Source organism: Hemibagrus wyckioides, linkage group LG03 (genome assembly GCF_019097595.1).
Source record: "Hemibagrus wyckioides isolate EC202008001 linkage group LG03, SWU_Hwy_1.0, whole genome shotgun sequence".
Classification (NCBI taxonomy): domain Eukaryota; kingdom Metazoa; phylum Chordata; class Actinopteri; order Siluriformes; family Bagridae; genus Hemibagrus; species Hemibagrus wyckioides.
Window position 1 is genome coordinate 25,640,146 of NC_080712.1, and position 12,118 is coordinate 25,652,263.

Here is a 12,118-nt window from a genome sequence, read left to right on the forward strand (position 1 = left end):
TCCATACGTCAAACATGGTATACAAGTTGTTTTTGTCCTTGTCCTTCTCCTTCTTCTTCTTCTTCTTCGTCTCTATTAGGATTATTGCGGTTTACAAACCATCGGAAAAGGTGCATACCGCCACCTATGATATCGGAGGGTTTGTTACTTTCTAGTAAACTAAATACCTAATTCTTAATACATCTTATATTATCAAATTTAATTAGTTCAAGCCTTACATTTTCCTTATTTTTACATTATACACCACATTTATCTGTATCACATTTTCTTAAGAAATAATGTATTGTTTAGTATTGTTTCTCCTAACCATAATCTAGTACAAACGATTTCTTCTTTCTTCTGTCTATGTTGCTTTTAATAATGTAGAGCTTTACATTCATTTTGTCCAAGGAGAAATCTATTATGTTGTTAGATTTCAATGTTGTTTTTACTAATTTTTCTGCAATTTCATTTCCTTGTGTTCCTATATGTGGTCTGTGGCAGCGGTCATTCTGCCCTGGCACATAAAGCTCTGTGTGCTTGTAATAATTCCTCTTCAAGCTCAAAATATCTTTCAGTATAACTGTGCTAGCAAGCACTTTTTAATCCATTATAAAAGTCATTATACAAAATGGGTGACATTTGCACTTTACACTTTTTACTAACAAATTTTTAACTTTAATCAATCAATCAATCAATTAATTAATTAATTAATTAATTTTAGATTTTAAATTATGAAAAAAGAATTTGACATCTCAATGGCCTCACTGTTTGTAGAGAAAAAACAAATTCACATAAAAATACAATAAAGTTGTATTTATTTGATTAGTTCACACAATAAGAACATTGTTCAACATTAATTTGTGCAACATTTAACAAAATGACCCTGTCATGAATGGTATGGACAAAGTGTTTCTCTATATGAACTGCTGGTTTAAACTTTAAAAACTGGGAGAAACATTCCCAAACACAAAAACTGGAGGAAACATTAAAATAGTAGATGTAATGGGAAACTTGCTCATGCTCTGAAAAACTGAAATAAGCATCATAACAGTGACAGTGACGCATACACACATCCTTCTGGATTTGCATGTGGCAGGATGTCACAGGCTGTGGTGCTTGAGCACATCATCAAAGAGATACCACTGGAAGTCATCTCTTGGAGGCCAGAAGAACCTGTTGGCCCCAACTTGGTGCATACATTTTACAAGGTCATGTGTTTCATCTGTATCCATGATCCATGTACCCAAGATAAAGTTCATTGTCATATTTAATCACACACCACTTTCCAATTAGATTTCCACTTTTCCAATCACTTGCTTCTTTTGGCAGCTTTTGGGCTGTCTTGTTAAAAGTTGAAATGCTGTGTGTTAAAGCACTGACATCTCAGCTGCTTTTGAATGGTTCACATGCAACTAACTTCCCGGGAAAGGATTTCTCCTTTCATTGTGGATAGTGGATTGTGGAACGGGTTTTCATTGTGGATGACACTGGTGGAATCTGGCCTGGCATCCTTTCCATTGCCACTCTCCCCTGCTTCAGATGCTACATAAAACTACTTAATGGTTGCAGATGTTTCTGCGAGGGCCTTATATAGCTCATGGGCATCAGGTATGTCACAGCCGTTGGTCACCAGCTTGTCCGCTGTTTTTTTCTTTTCGTTTTTTGACTGCTGGACAGGATCAGGAGTCTGGAGTGTGCTTTCTAGCCTCTGCTTCCTCCACTTTTTACGCAGCTGACACTTCCCTCACTCACTTAGATCACTGATCTTCTTTTTTTTCTTTGCTCTACATCCTGTTTCCATCTCTGATGCTCACTCTCTAGATATTTTTGCCTCCTCTCAGGATCAGCATCCCACTGTGCACAGTATCACCATTGTCTCACAGCAGCCATGATGGAGACAGATCTATCTGCAACTGTGTTATAAAATGTAACATTATTCATTAAAAACATGTAGTAAGTGAGTGAGTGAGTAAGTGAGTGAGTGAAAGAGAAAGTGAGTAATATGTGTATGAGTGATATAGTGAGTGAGTGAATGAACCAAACAGGGTTAAGTTAACCGAAAATACTGTTTAAAAATTGATTAGCCTCTCTTACAATTCTTGGTTTCACACATTCAAATGGGAAGCAGAACCACCCAATCACATCCATTACCACAATAAAACATGTGATAGGGTGGTAAATTTAATCCGAAAATGGCCTCAGATCTCCCATGTGGTCAAGTTCCTCAAATAGCATACATGCATTCAATCTGAAATTTAATTTTCTTTGTATTAATAATGTGAAAAATGTAATAAATAAATATATATACAGTCTTATGCAAAAGTTTAGGCACCCCTTGATAAATAACAGATTTTGGTGATTTTTTAATTGAAAAGATGTTAACACAGTCTCTCTTGGAAATGGAAAAAATGCACAATATTTTCAGCAAACATTGATGCATAGTTACTTCTTATGCCATAAATTGAACAAAAATAAAAACATTATTATGGCACTGTGCAAAAGTTTGGGCACTCTAAGAGTTCCAGAGTCTCAGATTCTTTTTACAAAGGTTTCAGACCTTAATCAGCTCGTTAGATCTGATGCATGGCAACAGCTGTCATTAGTAAATGCCAATTTCAAAGCTTTACAAATACTTTGACTCTTCAAACCTTGTGCACACACTTGCGGACACTCAACAACCATGGGTTCCTCTAAGCAGCTGTGTAAGACTCTGAAAATGAAAGTTATACCGCAACACTGTGAAAACATCAACACTGACAGAAAAGCAAATACATTTTCACAGTTTTAAAAATGGATTATTAATAGTCATGCAGTTACTTCAAGTTCTGAAATAATATTTATTTTTAATTGAACAGTTTTTCAAATTTTGACTGATTTCTCTCATTACTGCAACACCGTCCACAATTTACAACTATTTTTTAAAAATATTTCGAAGAAACCTGACATTTTTTCAAAATGATGACAAACCTGAGAGAACATAATGTTAAGATTCTGCACATGCATTTAAAATCAAAGTACTATATTTCTATTAATTAAATTAACATCTAATAAACATGAGTTTCGATAATGATATATAGGTTTCAGTAATGAGGTTAATTATTTCGGTAATGATAATAACTATACTAGTCTGAGATTTGTACTGAGACTTGTATACTAGTCTGAGATAATGCAGAAAGAAACAGATAATATTTACACAATCATGCATTCAAGTTCAAAACTACAAAAGAAAACAATTATGAAAAACATTAAAACAGGAATAAACAGGACAACATTTTAACGGTTACCTAAAAACATTTTACCATGGCACTAAAAAATAACTGACCACTGTCTTTTTTTCTTTTCATGTTGCTTCTTAGTCAGCTCTTCAGTTTTCTTTATTTTGCCAGTTTGTTTTTGATTCCTGGAAGCGGAAAGAAAGCATTACATTAAATTAGTCTCTCACATGGGGGAAAAACATTTTATGTAAACATCATCATATAGTATAGACTTGATGCTTACTCTATGTGTGTGTGTGTGTGTGTGTGTGTGTTCTATACTGGGCCTGAAGTTGTGGGGTGGGGTAGAGCTTAATTTTAGTCTTTGAAATGAATTGAAAAGTAAAGTAAACAAGAAAATAAAAAAACAAATTACTAACAGAAGAACAAATAACTGTTTATTTATTATGTAATTAAATTACTAAATTATAACAAAATTGTGCAGCAAATTTATTAGGCTGCTGTCACATTAAGAATCACACGACCTACATGCCTTAGTGTGGCGGGAATTTCCCACAGTATGAACAGTACACTCAGTCCAGCACCAAAGTCCTGTTATAGTAGTGGCTAAAGGGTTGTGTGTGTGTGTGTGTATACTCTCATGTACATTTCCTAACACTATAATTAGGTGTTTATTGCTAATTATACCTGCTGTAACATCTCCAAACCTAACCTCTCTCTCCCTCTTCTGTACTCCTCCAGCAGTTCTGGGTTTCTGTAGAATTTTTCCCTGAACTTTGTCACCCTGACCTTTGCTAAAGCTTTTTTTTTCACACTTGCTGATTGTCTACAATGAAACAAATCATAAAGCAAAATATCAACATTTAGGAAATTTGAAATTAATATTAAATTCATAAGAGATATTTAAAGTTCTCTTTACCACAACTGGCCTTAAATGGTTGCGGTGTATGAGAATGGTGTTGCGGAGGATGAGGTGCCTCAGGATGTTTTGCTAACAATAGAGAAGCCATGATGGCTTTACTAATTTTTTCTCAATGCATATAATAACACCTCAATAAAGTACATTTTCATAAAAAAAATTGTAAATCTAAAAATTTTTGAAATGTAGAAAACTTCCTGTTTCGGTAATAATAATCAAAAAGTCATGTTAACATTCTGACAATAGAGTATTTAACATTTAACTGAAAAGATATAAAAAGATGATCTTACCTGCTCACCATCTTGAAGTAACTGTCCCATGTGCTCCATCACTCATAATCAAACTTTATTTACATTCTGTATGTGTGTTTAAACAGTCCTCAAAAAGTGTTGTGGAGGATGAGAACATCAGGCATGGACACATCATTTTCCTACTTTTTTTCATTATTATTATACATGAATATTCAGTAAAAAAATTCTGTCATCTAGAATAATCTAGTAGAACATCCATTTATTTTTTTTCTAAATTTTTTTATGTTAATTTGTTTAAATTAAATCATAACACACATTCAGACACAGCCAGATGCGTTGCGGTAATGCGAACTTCAGCAGAAAATGCAGTAAAATAGAAAAATAATTCATTCTCATGTTGAAATTACACATTGTGCAAGGTAGAGAACAGTACTGTCTTTATTCTGATGCTTTTTTATATTACTAGATTACTACACTTTTTTTTTATTTAAAATCATTAGTGCCATGGTGTTTCAGTGGTATATAAATATATAAATACACTCACAAAAAGTTACGGATATTTGGCTTTTGGGTGAAATTTATGGAAAAAAAGTTCACACTACAGTGATATTATATCATGAAAGTAGGGCATTTAAATAGAAGCATGCAATGGTGATTTCCTCATCTCAAACAAGTTATTGAAGCAAAAGCCAACAACAGTGGTGGGTATACCACAACAAAAAATGTCAATGTCTCAATAATTTGTCATGTGCCCTTGACCATCAATTACAGCTTGACAACGACGTCTCATGCTGAGGCATGACATTCCACTCTTCTTGAAGGGTCGGCCCTCAGGTCATTGAGATTCTGGGGTGCAGGGTTACGAGCCTCTACATGGCAACTCAGCTGATCTCATAGGTTTTCTATGGGATTCAGGTCTGGAGAAAGTGCAGGCCACTCCATTTGAGGTACCCCAGCCTCCAGCAGCCGTTCCCTAATGATGCGACCTCAATGAGCTGGAGCATTGTCATCCATGAAGATGTAATTAGGCCTGTGTTGTTCATACAGGGGCACAATGACTGGATTAATTATGTTATTCAGGTAGTATTGGCTTGTCACTGTACCATTCACAAGATGTAGGGCAGTTCTGTATTGAGTAGATACACCTCCCCAGACTGTAACACCACCACAACAGTGGCTGATGCATAGCGCTCTCCTTGGCGTCTCCAACATCGTTGGCGGCCATTACTACTGCTCAACGTGAATTGACTTTCATCAGAGAACAGCACTGAGGCCCACTCGTCCCTCGTCCAGCGTAAATGCTCCTGGCCCATGCAAGACGATGACGCCTGTGCCTGGTAGTGTGGTCAGGTACCCTTGCAGGTCGTCTATCACGCAGACCACGCTGATGTAAATGGTTTTGAATGGTCTGCCTCTCACCTCCCTTAAATGGAGTTGAGTGGCATTCATCATCCGGTTCCGCAGGGCACTGTTCACAATGAAGCGGTCATCAACATGGGATGAGAGTACAAAGGACGTCCACTTCTATGCCTTTCTGTGACTCTTCCAGTCTCTCTGTATCTCTGTCGCAACCTGCTGATGATACTCTGTGACACTCTAAGCTCAGTGGAACATCCTGTTTGAAGCCTCGCAATGGTGAGGTACTGTTGATCAATTGTTATGTGTCTCATGATGTCAAAATGTGAACAGCATGATGAAGAGGACTGTTTAAATACCAACTCTAATTGAACCAGAAAATGTATTGGTCGATTCATGGCTCAAACACCAGTTGTGAATTTTGCCATTAAGCACCTTGTTAGAGAACAGCAAGTTATGCAAAAAGTACTGAAACACTGAACAGTTGCACATGTGCAAAAGTGTAGAGAAGGTCAAATTAAGTTCACCTGTAAAGGTTATAGTGCATTTTAGGTGCATCCTGAAATTTCACCCGAAAGCCGAATATACTTAACTTTTTGTGAGTAGTATATACAGGGGTTGGACAATGAAACTGAAACACTGGCCAATTTAGTGTTGGAGGATTCATGGCTAAATTTGACCAGCCTGGTGGCCAATCTTAACTGATTGCACATTCCACCAGTAAGAGCAGAGTGTGAAGGTTTAATTAGCAGAGTAATAGCACAGTTTTGCTTAAAATATTGCAATGCACACAACATTATGGGTGATGTATCAGAGTTCAAAAGAGGACAAATTGTTGGTGCACGTCTCGCTGGCGCATCTTCGACTAAGACAGCAAGTCTTTGTGATGTATCAAGAGCCACGTATCCAGGGTAATGTCAGCATACCACCAAGAAGGACGAACCACATCCAACAGGAGTAACTGTGGACGCAAGAGGAAGCTGTCTGGAAGGGATGTCCGGGTGCTAACCCGGATTGTACACAAAAAACATAAAACCACAGCTGCCCAACTTACTGCAGAATTAAATGTGCACCTCAACTCTCCTGTTTCCACCAAAACTGTCTGTCGGGAGGGTCAATGTACATGGCCGGGCTGCTATAGCCAAACCTTTGGTCACTCGTGCCAATGCCAAACGTCGGTTTCAATGGTGCCAGCAGTGAAAATCTTGGGCTGTGGACAATGTGAAACATGTATTGTTCTCTGATGAGTCCACCTTCACTGTCTTTCCCACATCCGGGAGAGTTACGGTGTGGAGAAGCCCCAAAGAAGCGTACCACCCAGACTGTTGCATGCCCAGAGTGAAGCATGGGGGTGGATCAGTGATGGTTTGGGCTGCAATATCATGGCTTTCCCTAGGCCCAGTACTTGTGCTAGATGGGCGCGTCACTGCCAAGGACTACCAAACCATTCTGGAGGACCATGTGCACCCAATGGTTCAAACATTGTATCCTGAAGGTGGTGCCATGTATCAGGATGATAATGCACCAATACACACAGCAAGACTGGTGACAGAGTGGTTTGATGAACATGAAAGTGAAGTTGAACATCTCCCATGGCCTGTACAGTCACCAGATCTAAATATTATTGAGCCACTTTGGGGTGTTTTGGAGGAGCGAGTCAGGAAACGTTTTCCTCCACCAGCATCACGTAGTGACCTGGCCCCTATTCTGCAAAAAGAATGGCTCACAATCCCTCTGGCCACTGTGCAGGACTTGTATCGGTCATTCCCAAGACGAATTGATGCTGTATTGGCCGCAAAAGGAGGCCCTACACCATACTAATGAATTATTGTGGTCTAAAACCAGGCGTTTCAGTTTCATTATCCAACCCCTGTATGTATATATATATATATATATATATATATATATATATATATATATATATATATATATATATATATACACACTATATTGCCAAAAGTATTCGCTCACCCATCCAAATAATCAGAATCAGGTGTTCCAATCACTTCCATGGCCACAGGTGTATAAAATCAAGCACCTAGGCATGCAGACTGTTTTTACAAACATTTGTGAAAGAATGGGTCGCTCTCAGGAGCTCAGTGAATTCCAGCATGGAACTGTGATAGGATGCCACCTGTGCAACAAATCCAGTCGTGAAATTTCCTCGCTCCTAAATATTCCACAGTCAACTGTCAGTTGTATTATAAGAACGTGGAAGTGTTTGGGAACGACAGCAACTCAGCCACGAAGTGGTAGGCCACGTAAACTCACGGAGCGGGGTCAGCGGATGCTGAGGCGCATAGTGCGAAGAGGTCGCCAACTTTCTGCAGAGTCAATCGCTACAGACCTCCAAACTTCATGTGGCCTTCAGATTAGCTCAAGAACAGTGCGCAGAGAGCTTCATGGAATGGGTTTCCATGGCCGAGCAGCTGCATCCAAGCCATACATCACCAAGTGCAATGCAAAGCGTTGGAATGCAGTGGTTTAAAGCACGCCGCCACTGGACTCTAGAGCAGTGGAGACGCGTTCTCTGGAGTGACGAATCGTGCTTCTCCATCTGGCAATCTGATGGACGAATCTGGGTTTGGCGGTTGCCAGGAGAATGGTACTTGTCTGACTGCATTCCTCTTCCAACATGACTGTGCACCAGTGCACAAAGCAAGGTCCATAAAGACATGGATGACAGAGTCTGGTGTGGATGAACTTGACTGGCCTGCACAGAGTCCTGACCTCAACCCGATAGAACACCTTTGGGATGAATTAGAGTGGAGACTGAGAGCCAGGCCTTCTCGTCCAACATCAGTGTGTGACCTCACAAACGCGCTTCTGGAAGAATGGTCAAAAATTCCCATAAACACACTTCTAAACCTTGTGGACAGCCTTCCCAGAAGAGTTGAAGCTGTTATAGCTGCAAAGGGTGGACCGACGTCATATTGAACCCTATGGATTAGGAATGGGATGTCACTTAAGTTCATATGCGAGTCAAGGCAGGTGAGCGAATACTTTTGGCAATATAGTGTATATATATATTTTATTTAGTTTGTGCAGTTCGCTGCCTCTATGCCTGCTAGATGGCCCCAGTAACGCCAACTCAAAATCTGATTGGTTAATGGAACAGTTTTTTTTAATGTTAAAATAACATTCTGTTCCATCAGCTATACTCTTATGAATCGTCTCTAGGAGCACTGCTGAAATATTTTGGAGCAACTAACCAACAACCAGCACCAAGTGCCAGTGCTACAGCGGATCATGAGATACCAGGTGAGTTTTCAACAATCCCAGATATAATATATTTATATCTGATAAATCATGGCTTTTGTGATTTTTTTTCTTCATTTCTTCGTTTTGACAGACAGGTACATCACCTTCTAATATGACATCTAACATAGCTAACTTTATTTTATATTATTATTATTATTATTATTATTATTATTATATTATTATTATTCATTCATTCATTCATTGTCTATACCCACTTATTCCTAGGACTCCTGGGGTCACGGGGGTCTGCTGGAGCCTATCCCAGCACACATAGGGCGAAAGGCAGGGGTACACCCTGGACAGGTCGCCAGTCCATCGCAGGACTATATTATTATTATTACTTTCATCAGATCCATCCTCAGCAGGTGAGGAGCATTCACCAGCACCTTCATCGACTGGTACTGTTTCTACTCTGTTTCAACCTCAGTGGAGGTGGCAGGTAAGATAGTAGCATAGCAGCCATTGTGTTTGCTCAGTTTACTGTAGAATATCCTGTGATTAATATTTTAAATTATAATTATTAATGTAATTTCCTTATAGGTCATTCTAGTTCTGTCGTCATTGGGATCAATGTCACATCTACTCCCATAACAACTTCCAGCCTACAACATGGATCAGCAGCTCCTTAAGTTGACCCAGGTGAGTGGTCATCTATCCTGTCTGACTCAGAAAGGACTGATCTGGTATGCAGAGGGCCACTGCCTATAAAGGAAAACTTCACATTCCCTAAAAAACCTGATGGTCGAAGCTTCCACTACCACTACACATACAGACAGTTAATTAATGGAGAAAAAAATCAAGCAGAGCTGGCTCACTTATTCAAAAAGAAATGATGCAGTCTACTGCTTCTGCTACAAATTGTTCTCCAAGAAGTCCACAAAACTGGCAACATATGGACAACAGGATTGGGTCAATATAGGTGCACTACTAAAACAGCATGAAAATAGCCTTGATCACTGCAACAACATGGTGAAATGAAAGGATTTTGCACTCTGTCTTTCAAAGGGGAAAACTACTGATGAAGCTGAAATGGCCCTGTTGGAGGCAAAAAAGAATCGTTGGAGAGATGTTCTCACACGCTAAATCAGTATTATTCAGTCCTTGGCAGAAAGAAATCTGGCACTCAGGGGATCTGTTGATACGTTACATCAGAAAAAACAATGGGAACTTAGTGAAAGAAGTGGAACTGATTGCTAAAAAAAATTGCTATTTTGAGAGATCACGTGAGATGAATTGACAGTGGAGCACAGCATATCACATAATTGTGGAAAACTATCCAAAATGAGCTGATAAGTGACAAAATACTGGACAAAATGGTGGCAGAAATCAAAGATTCAAAATATTATTCCATAATATTGGATTGCACCCAAGATGTTAGTCACCAAGAACAGATGTCTGTTGTTGTGTGCATTGTAAGTCTTGGCAAAACACCAGAGATAAAGGAACACTTCTTGGGATTTCTCATAGCTCCTGAATCTATAGGCCTAGGCTTGTCCAAACTAATTCTTAAAAGGCTTGAAGAATTGAACATCACTTTCCAGGACTGTAGGAGACAATCTTATGATGATGGTGCAAAAATGAAGGGCCGAAATAAAGGTGTGCAGGCTAGGCTGTTAGCAAAAAATCCATGTGCTTTTTATGTGCCTTGTGGAGCACATACCTTAAATTTAATGGTTTCAGATGCTGCTAAAGCGTCCAAGGATGCCACTTGTTTTTTTTTGGAAATGTGGAAAAACTTTACAGACTCTTCTCAGGGTCTCCTCAAAGATGGGCCATCTTGCAGAAGTATGTGGATGTCACACTCAAGTCTTGGAGTGAAACGCGATGGGAGAGCCAGGTGAACAGTATTGAACCTTTACGCTACCAAGCAGCCAAGGTGAGAGAAGCTTTGTTAGAAGTCAGGGAACAGACTATAGACTCCACAGTAAAAGTTGAGGCCCAATGTCTTGCTGAAGAAACTGGCTCATTTAGATTTCAGATTTACTGTGTCATCTGGTATGACATTCTCTCCAGAATTAACACCAAAAGCAAGCACCTTCAATCAACCAACATGCAGCTTGATGTTGCAGTGGGCCTCATTAAGAAAAATAAAGAAAATTTAGACGGTTACAGGACAGCTGGTTTTATGGATGCGCAGGTCTCAGCAAAAGAGATTTTTGAACAAATGAACACTGAAGCAGTGCTGAAGGAAAAGAGGCTATGGTCCACAAAAAGGCGCTTTGCCTATGAGGCAGCTGATGAGCCACAGAGTGATGCAATGAAAAGACTGGAGGTATCATTTTTTAATGTTGTGGTAGATTGTTGCATCCAGTCTTTGGAGGACTGCTTTCAGTCTCTGAGGGAAGTTAAAGACAACTTTGGAGTGCTCCTCGGCTTCAGCCAGCTTGATGCACAGACACGAAGGGTCCAGTGTAAGCTTCTTGGAGACAAACTGACCTGTGGAGAAGGGGCTGATGTTGATGGGAGTGCCCTTGCTACAGAGATGGAGAGCCTTTCAGAACTCCCTGAAATAAAATATGTCAGCATTTGAGCTTCTCACTTACCTCTCTCAAGATGAGATCTATGAGTTGTAGCCAAATCTTTGGGTAGCTCTCCAGATAGCTTGCACTCTGCCTCAGACTGTTGCGTCTGCAGATCGGAGCTTTTCTAAACTCAAATTGATTAAAAACTATTTGAGATCTTCCATGGCTCAAGAAACACTGAGTGGACTTGCATTAATCAGTATTAAAAACAAAATTGCCAGTCAGATATCTTATAGTGATATAAACGATTTTGCCTCCAGAAAAGTCAGGAAACACAGATTCTAAGGAGAAAGTGGAATATTGGGGTGGTATGTGAAGTTAAGTTAGTTTGTCTAAAATAAAGTGTTTAATTTCGAAACCTAGGTAAAAAAATTTCTATTACATATGTGTTTATTTTTCATATAAGAAGATCCTGTTTGAATTTGTAGTTGATTGTTATTCAGCTTTATAGTTTTTTCTTGAACCACCTTGTTACAGGTCCATCTGATCTGTTCATTTTATGCCAAAAGTATTCGCTCACCTGCCTTGACTCGCATATGAATTTAAGTGACATCCCATTCCTAATCCATAGGGTTCAATATGACGTCGGTCCACCCTTTGCAGCTATAACAG

General features: G+C 39.2%; 1 protein-coding gene and 1 long non-coding RNA gene across 5 annotated transcripts in view; both read right to left on the minus strand.

Moving 5' to 3' along the window:
* mlh1 (mutL homolog 1, colon cancer, nonpolyposis type 2 (E. coli)) overlaps positions 1 to 84 on the minus strand; it is a 28,186-nt gene extending 28,102 nt beyond the window's left edge. For all 3 annotated transcript variants that reach the window (XR_009203873.1, XM_058382520.1, XM_058382529.1), the window contains exon 1: positions 1 to 84. This exon is cut by the window's left edge and continues 193 nt beyond it. The gene's annotated coding sequence lies outside the window, so the exon portion shown is untranslated.
* A 739-nt stretch (positions 85 to 823) lies between these two features.
* LOC131345986 (uncharacterized) lies at positions 824 to 7,585 on the minus strand. 2 transcript variants are annotated; one of them, XR_009203560.1, is made up of 4 exons: positions 4,407 to 7,585; positions 4,117 to 4,188; positions 3,885 to 4,023; positions 825 to 3,382 (listed from the first exon to the last, which is right to left on the minus strand). It is a non-coding gene; the product is annotated as an uncharacterized LOC131345986 (long non-coding RNA). The 2 variants fall into 2 exon arrangements; XR_009203559.1 differs by having other exon boundaries at positions 824 to 4,023.
* Between the last annotated feature and the right edge of the window lie 4,533 nt (positions 7,586 to 12,118).